Source organism: Grampus griseus (assembly GCF_964374135.1).
Source record: "Grampus griseus genome assembly, chromosome: 19".
NCBI lineage: Eukaryota > Metazoa > Chordata > Mammalia > Artiodactyla > Delphinidae > Grampus > Grampus griseus.
Window position 1 is genome coordinate 18,542,762 of NC_139013.1, and position 16,140 is coordinate 18,558,901.

Sequence of the window (16,140 nt, forward strand, 5' to 3'; positions counted from 1 at the left end):
ACAAGCAATGCTGTTTGCAAGTAAGTTCTGAGTTTGAATCTGGATTCTTTCCACCAGACACAGGATTGCAGGAGGTGTCCTTTGGTGACAAGTATCACCTCTTTGCCTTGTGTGAGCCTGGGAGTTGACAGTGTCCTGTTCCCGAGGTCTATTCATTTGCTTATTGACTCACAAGTATTAATAGAACCATTGCTATGTGCCATGTATTGTTCTAGGTACTGAGAACCCGCAGTGAATGAGCCAAAGTCCTTTCTCTCATGGAGCTTCCATTCCAATGCTGGGCGTGGAGCAAGAAATAATAACAAGTGAGTTCATATTGTAATATCTCAGAGAAACAGACGCTGAGATGAAAAATGCAGCAGAGGAAGGGGAAGGGTAGAGGCTGATGGGGTTGTTCTTCATCAGATGATCAGGAAACCCCTCTGGGGAGAAAGCATTGAATTAAGTTGTGAATGGAGTCAGTGGTATCCCATCCAGAATTGGGGAGAATTGTGGGGTAAAATTCTGAGAATTGTGGGGTTAAATTCTGAGATTTTAATCAAGTTTGTTTCCATCCCTCCTTTCCTTACCCCCAGCCCCTGCCCAGCCCTCCCTCAAGCTCAGGCATCCTACCACCGTGTTTCCAGAAAAGATTGCCAGTGCAAAACCAAAGGACAAAAAAAGCAATACTTTCTAAAATTTCAAAATAGTTTCTAAAACTCATGGCAAAAGGTTTTGCTTGGTTAGAGCCAGGCTTTGTGGATAGCAAAGTCCTGAAGAGCTCAGAGTGTGCAGTTTATATCAAACAATAGATCTATAAGGGCAGGTAAGCAGATTTCCTGCGTCCTGGATGAACATTCCCCCGGACTGGGGACTCCAGGGAAGCAGTAAACTCTCACAGAAAACAAAGACGAACTAACAACGCCTTTCCTCTGATGGAAGCCTGCTCGGTCTTCTCGGTTGTAAATGAGGCTTCTCCCTTGGGTAGTGACTGGTTTAGGTGGCGGTCGAGGGGGTAATTTTTCAGAAATGCTGCCTCCAATGGGCCAGTGTTCTAAAGGCTGCCCCGCTTCAATGGTCTTTTTATGCAGCAAGATAATGGCAGCTTACGCGTTGCTACATCAGGCCTATTTTCTGAGGAATGGTTGCATTCAGGGCACTTCTAATTTGTCACAAGAAATGCAGACCATCTCTCCAGGAGTCTGCTGAAGAGGACGTCATTTCTCTGTGAGCTCTGCCTTGGGTCAGTGTGCAGCTTGGCTAGCATGCGGTCCCCTGTTGCTTCTACCTACTGGGGACACTCTGATTTATTAGGATTCAACAAGCCATGTCCTGCTCCTGACTCAGTCCTCCCTCTCTGTCCCCTGCTCTCTTGCCCCTTCCCTCTGGAACCACCAGACGAGGGAAGGGGCACTTTACAAATGCTCCCTGTGTCTGGGGTCTGGTGGGAAGTGGGACCGAGGAGGGTCCACTCCGCTGGGGCTGGCGGTGGTGCTTGAGGGGCACAGCTGGTCCACGAGCAGGACCAGGCCGCCGGGCAGCAGGCTCTGGCGGTGCCTGTCCTTCTGGTTTTCTAACTGTGAGATGACAGTGCGATCACAGCCTTTTGAATATTGGCGAAATGAAGCCGAAGCCTTGGTAATCGAATGCAATGACTTTCCCCAGTGTCCGACTGGGGGCCAGCGTCCGACTGGGGGCCAGCGTCCAGCGAATCACACCGCTGAAAGCCCTCGAATGTCTGTCTTATAACCATTCTAATTGCATTTCCATTTGGGCCTCCCTCTCCATGAAGCTCGTTACTGAACCACCGCTCTGGCTGAGCATCCGTTTTCAAGCTTTTTGCTTGGCATGGACTCATTTCATCATTATTATTATCATTCTATAAGTAATATAAAGGTAGTCCAATTTGCATCTTGGGTCACCCTCTGTCACCTTATCTCCTTGTGATGGCCTTTATCCTTGGGCGCCCAGACACTGCCTTCAGCAACAGAGCACTAGGGGGTCATGGCATGGACTCCCTGCTGACCGCTCTCAGCTCTGAGATTCTGGCCAAATTACCTAATTCCCCTGCAGGATAACCATGGAACCCCCTCACAGGGCAGTGGTGAGAATGACACTGAGTTCCCGCATGCACAGCAACAAGACTGGCCCCTGGCATGTGATGAACTGTCCATAAGCAGGAATTCTATTATTGCTTGGTTAGCTGGGGCTCCCCAGCCCCGTCGACTTTTCTGTGCTCGTGGCCCTGCCTTGCTTCTCTGCCTCTAGCAGGCTTCCCTCTGCTGAGACCCAGGAAATTTCTCCATCACTCAGGCTATTGCACAGCAGCCCTTGTGCATGAGGAACCTGGCCACACGAGCAGGTCAGGGGAGGACTGTGGAGGGGGGATTGGGGTGGAGAAGTCTTTGCATCCTGAGCGGGGCCTGGGCCCATCAAGCCTGTTCTTCTAACAGCCTCCGTCTGACTGATGAGTACGTGGGGAGTCATTCTGCTCAGGGCTCGGGAGCTGTTGGACGTTGTCCTCCAGGCAGATTAGGATCTGGCTGCCTCTGTCCTCTGACCCAGGGCTTGGTGCCAAGCAGCACAGCATTTTGGGAGGTGAACCTGCCAGCCCGCAGCCTGGCATGTTCTGAGAATCACTTCCTCCTTGGTCTCTCCATTTGAAGGATGTTGTTTTACCTCTTCTGGGTCTGTGTCCAACGGAACAGTCTTCCCCGTTCATCCACCCGTGTATCATCGGTTTATCCAGCCTACAAAAACATTTTGGGGACCCACTGTGAGTACAAAGACTTGGGAGGCATTTTACTTCCTGTTTATTTAGGTGAAGGCTGGCAAGGAATATGGATTTATTCATTTAAATATTTCTTCCTCTGACTTTATTATTTTTGGCCAAGTAATGAATTTGGCTGAAGCTTCAGTATTCTTAGGAGAGGTTGGTCTAGTTAGAGAACAAGGGCATGAGGCCCAATTCCTAGAAATATTAGATATTCCTTTCTTTCTATCCTTCTTTCTCTCTCCCTCCCTCCTTCCCCCTCTTTCTTTCCCTTCCTTCCTTCCTTCCTTCCTCCCTTCCTCCCTACCTTTCTGTCTTTCTTTCTCAGCTTTTCTAACAGAGAAGCTGGATTGAAAACTTTCAGACTCGGTTTTGTAATCCAGCAGCTGGAAACTGTTGCCCTCCCTGACCCAGAATTCTTTTCAATGCCTGCATCCTGGCTTCTGCTCCAGCATATCAGCCCTAATGCTACACGGACATAGGGCGATCAGGGATGGCCCTCTCACCGGGCTGCAGACAAGAAAGCTATGTCCTTGTGCCCAGCTGTGTGAGCATGGAAGCAGGGACAAAGGCACAGAAGGCAAGAGGCTTTCAGGGTTCACGTTGCGAAGACCAGAGACACCTTTTCCGGGAGGAGCACTGACAAACCTTCCCTGGTAAGGGCACAGCATCCTTGGGAGGCCACAGGATGCAAGGCACAAGCTTTCATTGATCACAACCTTTATGATGCTCCCAGAATTCTGCTGTCTCGGAAACCATTTAAACTGGTGAGAAGAGAGTACAGTATTTGACAATGGTTGTTTTGTTTTAAGACACACGCATTAAAAATACATCTGAAATCCAGGGCACAAAGAATCCAAATAACGTTATTAAATTTCTCGTTGAAGAAGGGCCTGCAGGACAGCTGGCTCTGCTCTTTTACGAAAAACTTGCAGAACTCGACTTGTTGCACAAACAAAGCATATCCTTTTTTTTTTTTCTTCTCCCTCTCTCTGGTTCTCTTTCTTTGCATTTTCCACTTTCCTATTTCTCCCGAGGAGACAAACAAATCTCTGAAGGACTATTAAGTTGCAAATATACCGGAGCCAAAAATAGAAGATGGAGCCGTATAAACATTTTGCATATTTTGGTGTAATTTGTTGAAAATAGTATAAAATATGCTCACAGTTGGCATCTAGAATGCAAATATTAGGAATACAGTCCCCTGATACATTATGGTTTTTCAGCAGTATAGTGCGGGCTCATCCAATAGCTATTGTGTGACTTTGTAGTTTGTTGGAGTGTGAATAATATTGGTGACTTGTTTGTACAGTATATTAGGGAGATGCATGTCTTAAAGTGATATTAGCTCCTCTGGAGATTCCAAGGGATGAAAGCTGAGAGTGGAACTCGGGGGAAAAACAGAGGCATATATTTTTAACATCACTTAACGCTACTTGCTTTCCTGCGCTATTTCCTTAGAGTAAAAAACCGGGGTGGGGATCAAAGCGTGCAGGGGCCTTGTGGATGCACGGCCCTCTCCTTTCATGTTCCAGAACACGGGGTTAAGTAGAGAGCCTGTAAGTGAGAAAACTTGCAGCTCGTCTGTGAGCTGGTGCACGTCTCTCCCACCCGGAGGCTGACTGGTTTTACGGCTGATGGTAAATCCGTCTTCTCTCTCCTCTGACAGGTGAGGAGACATCCTCCCGTGCATGGGGCTTCCCACCGTACATCTGGCACCCACCTCACAGGTGAACCTTCCCGCTCCTAAATGATGACTGGTAAGAAAAACAAGATGTCTTTCTCGGTTATAAATTTAACTCTTCTATGATTAGTCTGGGCAATTAGGACACCCCTGAGGTTGAGTCTATGGTGGAGGCACAGGCTGGAAGTCTGATTAGCTCAAGTCTCTTGATGCTTGTTCCTGGTAGTAAATGCCTAGCACATATAGTATTGATTTCCATTTAGATATCTTAATGTTTCCAGACAATCCCGGCAGATGTGGGCTGAACTCAGATCTGCGGGAGCGCCGGTCTGCAATCTGCAAACATTTTTCTTGCCACTTTGTTTCATTTTTCCTAAACTTAACTGATTTGGAATCCGGAGATATAAATGAAAAATACTGAACCGGCCTATCAATCACGGCATGCACAAACATCACCACTGCCCTTTCCTAACATCCTATTACCACCGGGTAGTTGGCTAGTCAAACAGGAATAAAAATTACACTGCAAACATCATAAGTTAGGCTTGATTTGTTGAGCAAGGAGCCTGACAATTCGGTAAGAGTTATATACCTCAGCTTCGCTGAAAATCAGCCTTGTTATGGCTCTGGTACGTCTATAAAGATTGTTCATTTCATATAAAACAGCTACCTGCACCGAATGCCTTAGAAGGAAGAATGATGCTGGTTATAAATATAGAGGAAAATCTATTTGTCTGCCCCTTCATGCTGTTAGCAAGTCACATGGAGGGGCCCTTTGGTGTTTCTCGGCAGCAGGGGGAGATCTCTGCGGCCACCTTCCCCTCTGCCAGGCTGGCCTGGATTGAAGCACAGCATCCCTCCCTGTCATAGGAGATACAGCAGTGAAGTGTGACCAGTGCCACCGCCTTGCTCTCTGCCCACCAGGGGGATGCTAGTGATGTTGAGAAACTAGACGGCATTGCCTTTAAACGAAATGTGAGGGGGAGGCTGTCTGTTGGCCGGCTGGGCTGGATAACAGTTAACGTCAGAAAAGATAAATAGAAATTATTAGAATGGGTTTGGAAGGGATTTTTTATAGGACAGGGTTGTATTCGTTTAAAGATACATTGTTGGACTGTTATATCTGATTTCAAGCTGCTGGGTAATTAAAATGATTAACATCCCTTACTCATAGAGTTCAATTCATTAAAGTTTTAAGCACCCTTTGTGCTCAGAATGGAGGGATGAAACATCCACGTTGACTCACGCCGGGGATCAGTCAGTTCTGCCCTGTGTTTATCGTCACTGATCTTGCAAGCCACTGCGTCCATTGCTAAGCTGCGGGCGCACGTTGGGTAGAGAGCATCGGCCATGAACACTCACCCCATAGAATCCCTGGTTCAGAGAGGAAGGGAAAGGAAATAGAGAAAATCTTGCTGAGAATTCTCATCCAGGTTCTTCTCACAGGCACTTGGTTCTTTCCAGCTGCCAGTGCCTGGGGAACCGTTCCTTCTGGGGGCTCAGCAGTTGTGACCCAAGCACGTGGCTAGCCCTCAGGCACACAGTGTCAGCAGAGGGGTTGAGGAGGGCTCTTGCAGCTCGCAAACACGCTGAAACGTGCAGTGGACCAATTCTCATTATTATCCCAATTTAAATGTGCTCAAAATATTGTTTCCTGTGCTGTATTTCTTAGTTTTACACTTATAAAGTAGCCAGCAAAGTCTTGGTGAGTAAATGGGACACTTGTAAGGGCCCACTCATGTGATGGCAGAAGAAAAACGCTATTGTCTTTAGGGTATACTCATTTGCCACCTTGCCCCCCAGTGTTTGGGGAGGGAATGACATAATCCTATGTACTAGCCTCCTATATAAACTTTGACAATTAGGAAGAGTGATTTGCAAGACTGCTTAAGACACAAACTTAATTTTTTTAAGGCAAAGATAGGGCTTGGGATTTATCACTTTTTGGCAGATTCTGGGGGAAGTCAACACCAACGCTGAGCCCACCTGTGTGCAAGACAGTTAACCTCTCTGAGCCTCAGTGCCCTCATCTGTAGAACAGAGGTAAATATGTCTTCTTTATAGGATCATAAGGTTTGGACAGTATTATACGTATAGATGCCTAGTATGATGCTTGTCCAGAACGGTGCTTAATGCGTGATAGCCAATATTCTTAGCATCTATTATGACGTGAATAATAATATTACTATTTTATCCATATCTGAACATTGTAGACACTGAGAATCAAAAGGCAATATGCCAAATGTGGCCAGGCATTCCCAGCCAGGGCCCTCAGGAGCGTGGCCCATATGGTGAGCTGTCATTTTCTTAGCTGGTTAAGAATTCCCCAGCCGTCTCCTTGCCCAGATCATTAGTTGACACGGAAACTTCTGGAAAGACTAGATACAGTCTATAATTCATCGTGTTAGTGTCAAAAAGCACATGTGAGAGAGAGACAGAGAGACAGAGACCATAAATATTGCTGTACAAGTGGGTTTCAGGTCACCCTGTAGGGAAACTGTAGGGAGAGAAGGATGTCAGCAGTCTGATGAGGGTTCCCACACATATTGGGGTGCCAAGCCCGGTCTCCATGACTTTGCAATTATTCTGCTTTCTCTGGAGTGGGGGTACCTGAGGCCACTGCCAGCCCACCCATGACTAATCATTCCCCGCCCTTTTTCCTGCATAGTGATCCTGTGTGAAGGGGTCTCCATCATATTGAGCCTCTCCCACTTTTCTTCAGGTAGGACGGCCTTACAGCACAACTGGCCCAGGACAGTCAAGGCTAATGCTTGTTTTCCTGGTCAAACGATGGCCCTTTCAACCTGCAAGTGATCCAGTGGGTGTGACAAGTTATACAACCACCCCAGGCCAGTAAGGGGTTTAGAGCAGCAGGCATTTTAGGTGTTGCCCCAGGAAACGTGGAAGACCTACCGAAATTACAGACCCGGAGTAGTGAGATCAAGGAGTTGGTCCCAAGTTTATCTGTGTGAAGCCAAGGCCATGATCAAAGGGCAGAGACAGTAATGCATCCGCTCCCAGGTGTGAAATCCATGCTCCTTATAAGGAAAAAAGTGTTAGAGAAAATGTCATTTTAAGTGTTTGTGACAAGTGTTTACTTCTGGGGAAAAGCTCATTTTCACTCTTAAGACCAACTTCCTGGTAAAGTTTAAAAAAAAGTCAAGGCTCCCATTCATTTGATGACTCGTTACTCAAGGGGTTCTGCTCTGAAATTCTTCACAATGGCTTTGGTGAGTTCAGATCAAAGTCTATAGTTATTACATCAGAACAACTTTTCATTTGGACTTGGCAGTAGTCTAAAAGAATATCAGAAATTAAGAAGAATGGAGCATAAGTAAACAATGGTTTTCTTTCACCCTTTGTTGAGAGGGACTTTTTGGTCTTGGGAAAGAATGTGGCTGTCCCATAGTGATGTCATTCTAATCAAAATCACAAAGCCTCACACGTTGTGTTTCCAAAGTCGAGTTTCCAAGTCGGGACACAATTGAGCCAAGGCTGCATGGGTGGGTTGGTCATGGGGAGATTTGACACCAGCAGCGTGAAGAATTTTTCCCATGACGTGTTCTCTCTACCTCTCTTTAGACACTTTTTTTCCCACATTGTCTTAGAGTTACTTGTGGGGAGTAGGGTCCTTCCATGTATCATGGTATCTGGTCTCTGGTTCCCTGAACATCAGAGGGTATAAACTGGTGCCTACAGGGAAACAATCAGAAAACAAACAAAATTGATAGATGGCATTTAAAAAGACTTCAGAATAAAAGAATGGATATATGTATAACTGAATCACTTTGCTGTACACCTGAAACTAATGCAACATTGTAAATCAACTATACCCCCAATATAAAATAAAAAATAAATTAAAAAGACTTCATATCAAGCTGGAAATCTGTCTTCTCTGTGAAAATAAAAAGAAAGGGAGAGGAAGATAAAGCAATATGGGGGTGCATTTCTGCAGAAAGGGTGGAGCCACCTTCTTTAAAGGGGCACTGCTCTCTATTTCCTTAAACCAGGGCTGCTGCTTTTGCTTACTTTCTCTGCCTGGCCTCTATAGGCACATAAGTTTGAAACCCTTGCTATACACTGTAGGTGCTTAATGAATGCTTAACAGATAAATGAACGCAGGCGTCAACAAATGAACAAGAGAATAACGCAAGTCAGCTGCTGGTTGCTGGTGTTTGCTGGTGCGAGGTAAGGATGCTGGAGTTTGGGCCAGATAGCCCACTCAGAATGCAGTGTAGATGACACCAGCCCCAGCACTGGAGCACATGCTGAAAAACATCTGTTTGTGGCCTACCGGCACCCCTTGATCAATGCTATTGGTGACTAAGAGGGGAATGAAGATGACCCAGGCCAACCTTTCCCACTTCTAGGATAACAAAACCATTGGATGGGTTGTGTCACTACTGCTCCCTCACTCACACGAGTTCACTGAGCCCAGGCTTCACATGAACTGCCATTAGACATGGGTACAGAGAGGCAGAGGGATGGTGCCCACCCCCATGAGCTGGTGGGTAAGGAGAGACGCTAAGTAATGGAAATCACAGAGTCTGCAGCTGACTCTCCACATGCCCACCCACATTCACTCTTCCTCTCTACTCTGGTCTCAGCCCCAGGAGGCAGATGTGTATGCATTATATCAAGGGGTCCCAGGTCATTTGGATTCTGGTTGGGTTCTGACAGAGGGGAGCCCTGGCAGGAGACTGGAGGGGAGTCTGAGGTCAGAGTATTTAATCTGCTGGGTTCCTCCCTCTGTGGTTGCCTGAAGGTCTCTGCTCTTCTCAAGACAATGCGGGATTCTCTTTCTAGACCCCAGGGACCTCTCCTTCGCTCCTTCCTTTAGGTCCAGACACTGGTTCCTACTCCATCCCTTGAGGTTCTCCTATAGGCACTTCTCACCTTGTAATGGGCCCCTTTGTAGGTAAACGCTCCCTGGAGAATCACAGAGCGTACCATCTGCTTGCTGCTGGGACCCTGACTGAGAGGAGGTCACGGTGTGGGGGGGCAGGTGAAGAGGCAAAATGCCTGTGCAGCATCTGAGGAAGGAGTGGGGATAGGATGAGGGAAAGGATGGAGAAAGCAGTATGGTGCCAAGGTGCGAGGCCAGGGCAGGGAGAGTGCAGATATAGGTTGACTTCTTCCAAAAATGAAGAGGGTCAAGAGTGATGAGTACTGTGATTGGAAAGTCAGGCTGGGCTTGTTTGTAGAGGGACTGGTTTCTAAGTTAACGGGTTTCATGTTGTTCACTATGAGTGGGGTAGTCCCAGAAGGCTTTTGGTCAAGGAGATGAAATAACTGGAGCTCACATTTTGATAGGGAAGATAAAACCCAAAAAACCCTCCAAGTGTGCATTCAGCATGAGGTTTCCTTTCAAATAGCCAAAGGAATGTAAATATAGGAAAATATCTGTGTTCATATTGGAAACTGAAAAAGGCAGCCAGTCATATTACAACGTTTTGAGAAAATTTCTGTGAAATATAGAGCAAAAAGCACCAGACCAAGGGGAAGACCTGTCCACAGATGGCTGCATGCAAATGAGCAACTTACCTGGAAGGAGATTTAGTAGGATCCCACTAGGGGAGGGGATGCCATGGGACTGAGAGGCTAGAAGCCTGGTGTCCTTCCAGGTTCCTAACAGCACAGACAGCCCGGGAGAAGGAGACTGGAATTAGATTCCAGTCTGACTACTGATTATCCATGTGGTTGGGCAAGTTGCTAATCTACTTGGTATCTCAGTTTCATCATCTGTGAAATGGAGTTAATCATGATCCCATCCTAATAGGCTTGAGTGAAGATCCGTTGAGGTGATCCTTGTAGAGCATGTAAAACAGGACCTGGCCGAGGGGAAGAGCTCAGTGCATGCTGGGTGGGGTTGATAATACCTGTGCTTCTGGTAGTGTGCTAAGACTGAGAATCCCATCCTCATCTTTATTCCCAAATCCAAGAGTGAGAAGGCAGTTTCCTATGAAAGGAATAAAGAGCTGAACATGATTGAGAGGACCAATAAAGAGATAAATTCAGGGGTTAAGTCCAGGAGAGTCAAATTACATATGCTAACAATTCCAGAAGGAAATGGCATAGAGATACACACACATACAAGATGAAAGAAAGAAAGAAAGAAAGAAAGAAAGAAAGAAAGAAAGAAAGAAAGAAAGAAAGAAAGAAAGAAAGAAAGAAAGAAAGAAAGAAAGAAAGAAAGAAAGAAAGAAAGGGAGAGAGAAAGAAAGAAAGAAAGAAAGAAAAGAAAGAAAGAAAGAAAGAAAGGGAAAAAGAAAGGAAGAAAGAAAGAAAGAAAGAATCTTTGAGCTCAATAAAAACTTTACCTTTTAGATGAAAGCGTTCACTGAATACTGGTCATAATTAACTGAATAGGGTCCCATGGAGATAGCACCTCATGACATTTTTTAAACTTCAAGGTTAGACAAAATAAGTTAGAAAGCAGTAGGAAGGCAGGTGGGGAATCAAATTGCTATCTGAATTTTCTTCTGTAACACCAAATGACAGGAGCTCAACAGATATGCTTACAGGGATTTGGAGAAAGACAGTGCCTTAATAAAGATACCTAAGAAGGTGAGCAAACAAATCCAGAAGATATGGCATTTGTCCCAATCCATTCAACCACCCACCCTCAGAAAAGGGGCTTCTTCTAGATTAGAAGTAATTTAAGGGAATAACCACCTGGATTGCCTTTAGTTGAGGCAATCCATCTGTAAAGGAAAATCAGGGAAATTTGAGTGCAGCCTGGGCACTAGATGACATTATAATTTAATGCTATGAAAAGGTGGACACTTATTTACAGAATAAAAGCATGTTATAAAACAATGTGCACAGGATGATTTTACTTTGATAAACATACAGATCCATGTATGTGTATAGAAAAAGACCTGCGAAGGCATAGTCTAAGCTGTTAACAGTGAAAAAATGATGGTTTTTGTTTTCTTTTACTTATCTATATTTTCTAATTTTCTACACTGTACGTGTACTGCCTTTATAATAATGAAAGGTATTTTGAATTGAAAACGCAATTCTACATTCTCTCAACCTCTCATTCCTGAGGCAAGCTTGTCAATTTTGAAACATGAAAAAAGAGCTTAGAAAGTATACCACCCATGTGCCCTTCATTTAAAAAATACTCAAACTGACTGATTTGTGGATGTTGAACAATCCTTGCATCCCTGGAAATAAATTCCCCTTGATTATGGTGCATGATCATTTTAATGTGTTGTTGAATTTGGCTTGCCAATAATTTGTTGAGGATTTTTTTGCATCTACGTTTGTCAGGGATATCGGCCTGTAATTTTCTTTTTTGTGGAGTCCTTGCCTGTTTTTTTTTTTTTTTTAATCAAGGTAATGCTAGCCTCATAAAATGAGTTTGGAAGAGTTCCCTCATATTTTTTGGAAGAATTTGAGAAGAATTCACTAGTGAAGCCATTTGGTCCTAGACTTTTCTTTGTTGGGAGGTTTTTGATTACTAATTCAATCTCCTGTCTAGTAATCAATCTGGTCCAATTTTCTATTTCATTATGATTAAGTCTTGGTTCAGTGTATGTTTCTAGGAATTTGTCCGTGTGAGTCCTTCAGCTTTACTTTTCTTTCCAATTGCCTTGGCTATTTGACTTTTCATAAGAATTTAAGAATCATCTTATAAAATTACACACACTCAGAATCACACTTGGATTTTGATTGGTATTGTAGCAAATTTATAGAACAATTTGGGAAGATTTGTGATTTTACAAATCAAGTCTTCCATTTATTTAGAACTTCTTTAGCTTCTCTCAATAACATTGTGTGGTTTTCAGTGGAGAAATCTTGTACATTTTCTGTTAGATGTATTTCTAGATATTTGTTGCCCTTTGATACTAATGTAAATGTTAATGATTTTTAAATTTTTATTTTCTCTGTTTGTTGCTGGTATACAGAAATAAAATTGGTTTTTTTCTATTTCCTGATCTCCAGCACCTTTGCTAAGTTCTCTATTAATTCTAATTGTCTATAGATTCTTTTGGATATTCTTTTTACACAATCACGTCATCAGAAAATAATGGTATTTTTTTCCTTTATAATCTAGCTGTCTTCTATTTATTTTTCTTGCTTTATTGCACTAGCTAGAACTTACAGTAAAATGTTGGGTAGAAGTGGTGAAATTGAACATCCTTGTTTTATTTATGATCTCAAGGAGAAAAATACTCAGTTTTAATCATCAAATATATATTTACTATAGGCGTGTTTCTATGTATGTATGTATATATTTGTGGTTTTGATTTAAATTTCCCTCATGACTAGTGATGTTGAACACATTTTCATGTACCTGTTGGCCATTTGTATGTCTTCTTTTGAAAAAGGTATATTCAAGTCCTCTGCCCATTTCTTAATTGCATTGTTTGGGATTTTTTTGTCATGGAGTTGTATGAGTTCCTTATATATTTTTTATATTAAGCACTTATCAGATAGGTGGTTTGCAAATATTTTCTCCCATTCTGTATGTTGCCTTTTCTTTTTGTTGATTTTTTTTTTTCTGTGGTGATGAAGAAGCTTTTCAGTTTGATGTAGTCCCACTTGTTTATTTGTGTTTTTGTTGCTTGTGCTTTTGGTGTCATATCAAAGAAAATTGTTGCCAAAACCAATTTCAAGGAGATTTTCCTTGATGTTTTATTCTATTAGCTTTCCAGTTTTAGGTCTTATATTTAACTCTTTAATCCATTTCAAGTTAGTTTTTGTGAGTGTTATAACATAGGGATCCAATTTCATTCTTTTGCACATGCATATGCAGTTATCCCAGTACCATTTATTGAAGAGACTATCTTTCCCTATCATATCATGTTGGCTCCCTTGTCAAATATTAGTTGACTGTATAAACACGAGTTTATTTCTGGCCTCTTGATTCTGTTGCATTGGTCTTTTTTTTTTTTTTTTTTTTTTTTGCCAGTGCCATACTGTTTTGGTTACTATAACTGTGTAATACAGTTATAAAGTTTGAAAGTTGGAATTGTGATGCCTCTAGCTTTGTTCTTTATTAGGATTGCTTTGGCTATTTGGGGTCTTCTGTGGTTCCATAAAAATATTAGAATTTTAAAAATACTGTTTGAATTTCAATAGGAATTGCATTGAATCTATAGATGGCTTGGTTAGTATAGATATTTTAACAATATTGACTCTTACAATTGATGAACACAGGGTATCTTTCCATTTATTTGTTTCTTCCATTCCTTTCATCAATGTCTTGTAATTTTTGATGTACAGATCTTTCACCTCCTTGGTTAAATATGTTCCTAAATATTTAAAAATTTTGATGCTATTGTAAGTGGTATTTTTCTTTATTTCTTTTTCAGATAGTGTATAGAAATGCAACTCATTTTTATGCTGATTTTATATCCTACAACTTTATTGAATTTGTTGACTAGTTCTAACAGTTTTTTTGGTAGAGTCTAGAATTTTCTATATATAAGATCATATCAGGCTTCTCTGGTGGTGCAGTGGTTAAGAATCTGCCTGCCAATGCAGGAGACATGGGTTCAAGCCCTGGTCCAGGAAGATCCCACATGCCGCAGAGCAACTAAGCCCGTGTGCCACAACTACTGAGCCTGCACTCTAGAGCCTGCAGGCCACAACTACTGAATCCCACATGCTTGGAGCCCGTGCTTCACAACAAGAGAAGCCACCACAATGAGAAGCCCGTGCTCTGCAACAAGAGTAGCCTCTGTTCGCTGCAACTAGAGGAAGCCCGCACGCAGCAACAAAGACCCAATGCAGCCAAAAATAAACAAATAAAAAATAAACTAAAATTAAAAAAAGATCATATCATCTGCAAATAGAAACAATTTTACTTTTCCTTTCTGATTTGAATGTCTTTATTTTTTTCTTACTTAATTGCTCTGGCTAGTACTATGTTGAATGGGTGTGGTGAGAGTGAATACATTTGTCTTGTTCCTGATCTTAGAGGAGAAGCTTTCAACCTATCACCATTTGTAGGCATGTTTTTCAATCAGTATTCTTCATCAGGTTAAAAAACATCTATTCCTAGTTTGCTAAGAGTAGTTTTTAAAAAATACATTGAATGAATACTGCATTTCTACCTTTCTTATTTCCCTTCTTTTAATTCAAAGGTAATGACTTGTAAAGTAAACAAAGAAGCAAACAGTTTGTATAACTAAATAGTTAGGGAAAATAAGATGCAAAAAATTTATAGTAGCTTGAATCGTGCTTGTTCTGTTCACTTCTGAATATTAGATATAATACATGGTAGTTGCTCAATAAATATTTGTTGAGCGGATGAATGGGATTGAACTCCTTCATGGATCAAAAAATAAATTGAAATGAAAGTTTTTTCCACTTAGGAGAAACACAGAGGTAAATTTTTAGAGAACATATAAGAATAAAGGTATTAGCAGGGATATGTTAATAATATATAAACCAAAAGAGAGCTGCATTGACAGTATTAGAACCAGAAAAAGTAAAATGTAAGATTAAATAATTGAATAGAATATAGTCATCTTACCTTGATAAAAGGTTCACTTTATTGTGAAGCTACAGTAGTCATGAACTTTTGTGCCCCAAACAACAGCATCTAAATATATAAAGCAATTTTAAAGTGGTTATTATAGTCAATAAAACCAAAATTATACTGAAAGATTTATACAAACCATCCAGTCTTTGACAAGTCAAGCGTATTAAATAAGGATATAGAAAAAAATTATTATATAATTCATCTTTGCTATTATACAATTAATCTTGATTTACTTGATAAATGTGTAGAACTTGTGAAAAATACACAAATGGTTTTAGTGTCTTTAAAATGATCATAGAACATTTAAGAATGTTTCATCCCAGGGAATTCCCTGGTATCCAGTGGTTAGGGCTCTGCACTTCCACTGCAGGGGGCATGGGTTCAATCCCTGGTCAGGAACTAAGATCCTGCATGCCACATGGCGTGGTCAAAAAAAAAGTTTCATCCTAGCAACCTAATACAGGGCTATGGCAGTGGATTCCATTAGCAGGAGTGGTTGCGATGAGCAAAAGATGAAGGGTGAAGAGGAGGTACACAGCTGGTTACACTTCGTGCTTTCTAAGATCCTGTGGTGATGAACAGATAGAAGTACAAACCAACAAATGACAAACAAACAAACCAAAAACTCCTATAGAAAGAAGAATAAAAGGGAGCAGGCAGCAGGGAGAAGGTCTTCAACCAGGAGGAAAACACATTCTGAATGATCATGAGTGGATAGGAGTAGGCTTGTGGATGACATAATTGGAGAACAGTGAAGACCAGAAGATGAAACAAGAGGGCTGCAGAGGAGGTGGGGGCTAGGTGGCCTTAGGGATCCCTGGTTCAGTATAGACTGTCAGTAAGAAGACAGCAGATGGAAGTTGGTCTAGAAACAGGGGTGTAATTGGAAGTCAGTGCACAGCATAGGGAACTGGTTCATAACATGAGCCCTCCCCCACTTCTACATGCTGAGCTGAGTTCAGGTTGCTGGAATTCATTTCTAGGGGAGGGTTGAAGGATGGCTTTATACCAATCAACAACAAACAAATAAAAGGAATGTATGATCTGGGAAATGCTAAGTCTTCTTTGAATAATAATGTCTGGGACCAACTAAACTATTCTCATTTTGGTAAGTATTATGGTCTTCTCCCCAACACCCTCCTCACCTAATCCAATGCCAGGCACACAAATTGCCCTGCCATTTCCTGCTTCTCAACTCCCAGT

The 16,140-nt window shown here is 42.4% G+C and overlaps 1 long non-coding RNA gene across 4 annotated transcripts in view; it reads left to right on the plus strand.

The window, feature by feature from the left end:
• Nucleotides 1-293: 293 nt before the first annotated feature.
• LOC309837230 overlaps nt 294-16,140 on the plus strand; it is a 107,447-nt gene continuing 91,600 nt past the window's right edge. For 2 of the 4 annotated variants that reach the window (XR_014298235.1, XR_014298236.1), the window contains exons 1-2: nt 4,246-4,311; nt 4,422-4,512. This is a non-coding gene — a long non-coding RNA (uncharacterized lncRNA). Of the gene's footprint in view, nt 306-3,315; nt 3,409-4,245; nt 4,312-4,421; nt 4,513-16,140 lie in introns of those variants that run through there. The other 2 variants (XR_014298233.1, XR_014298234.1) reach the window with 2 other exon arrangements.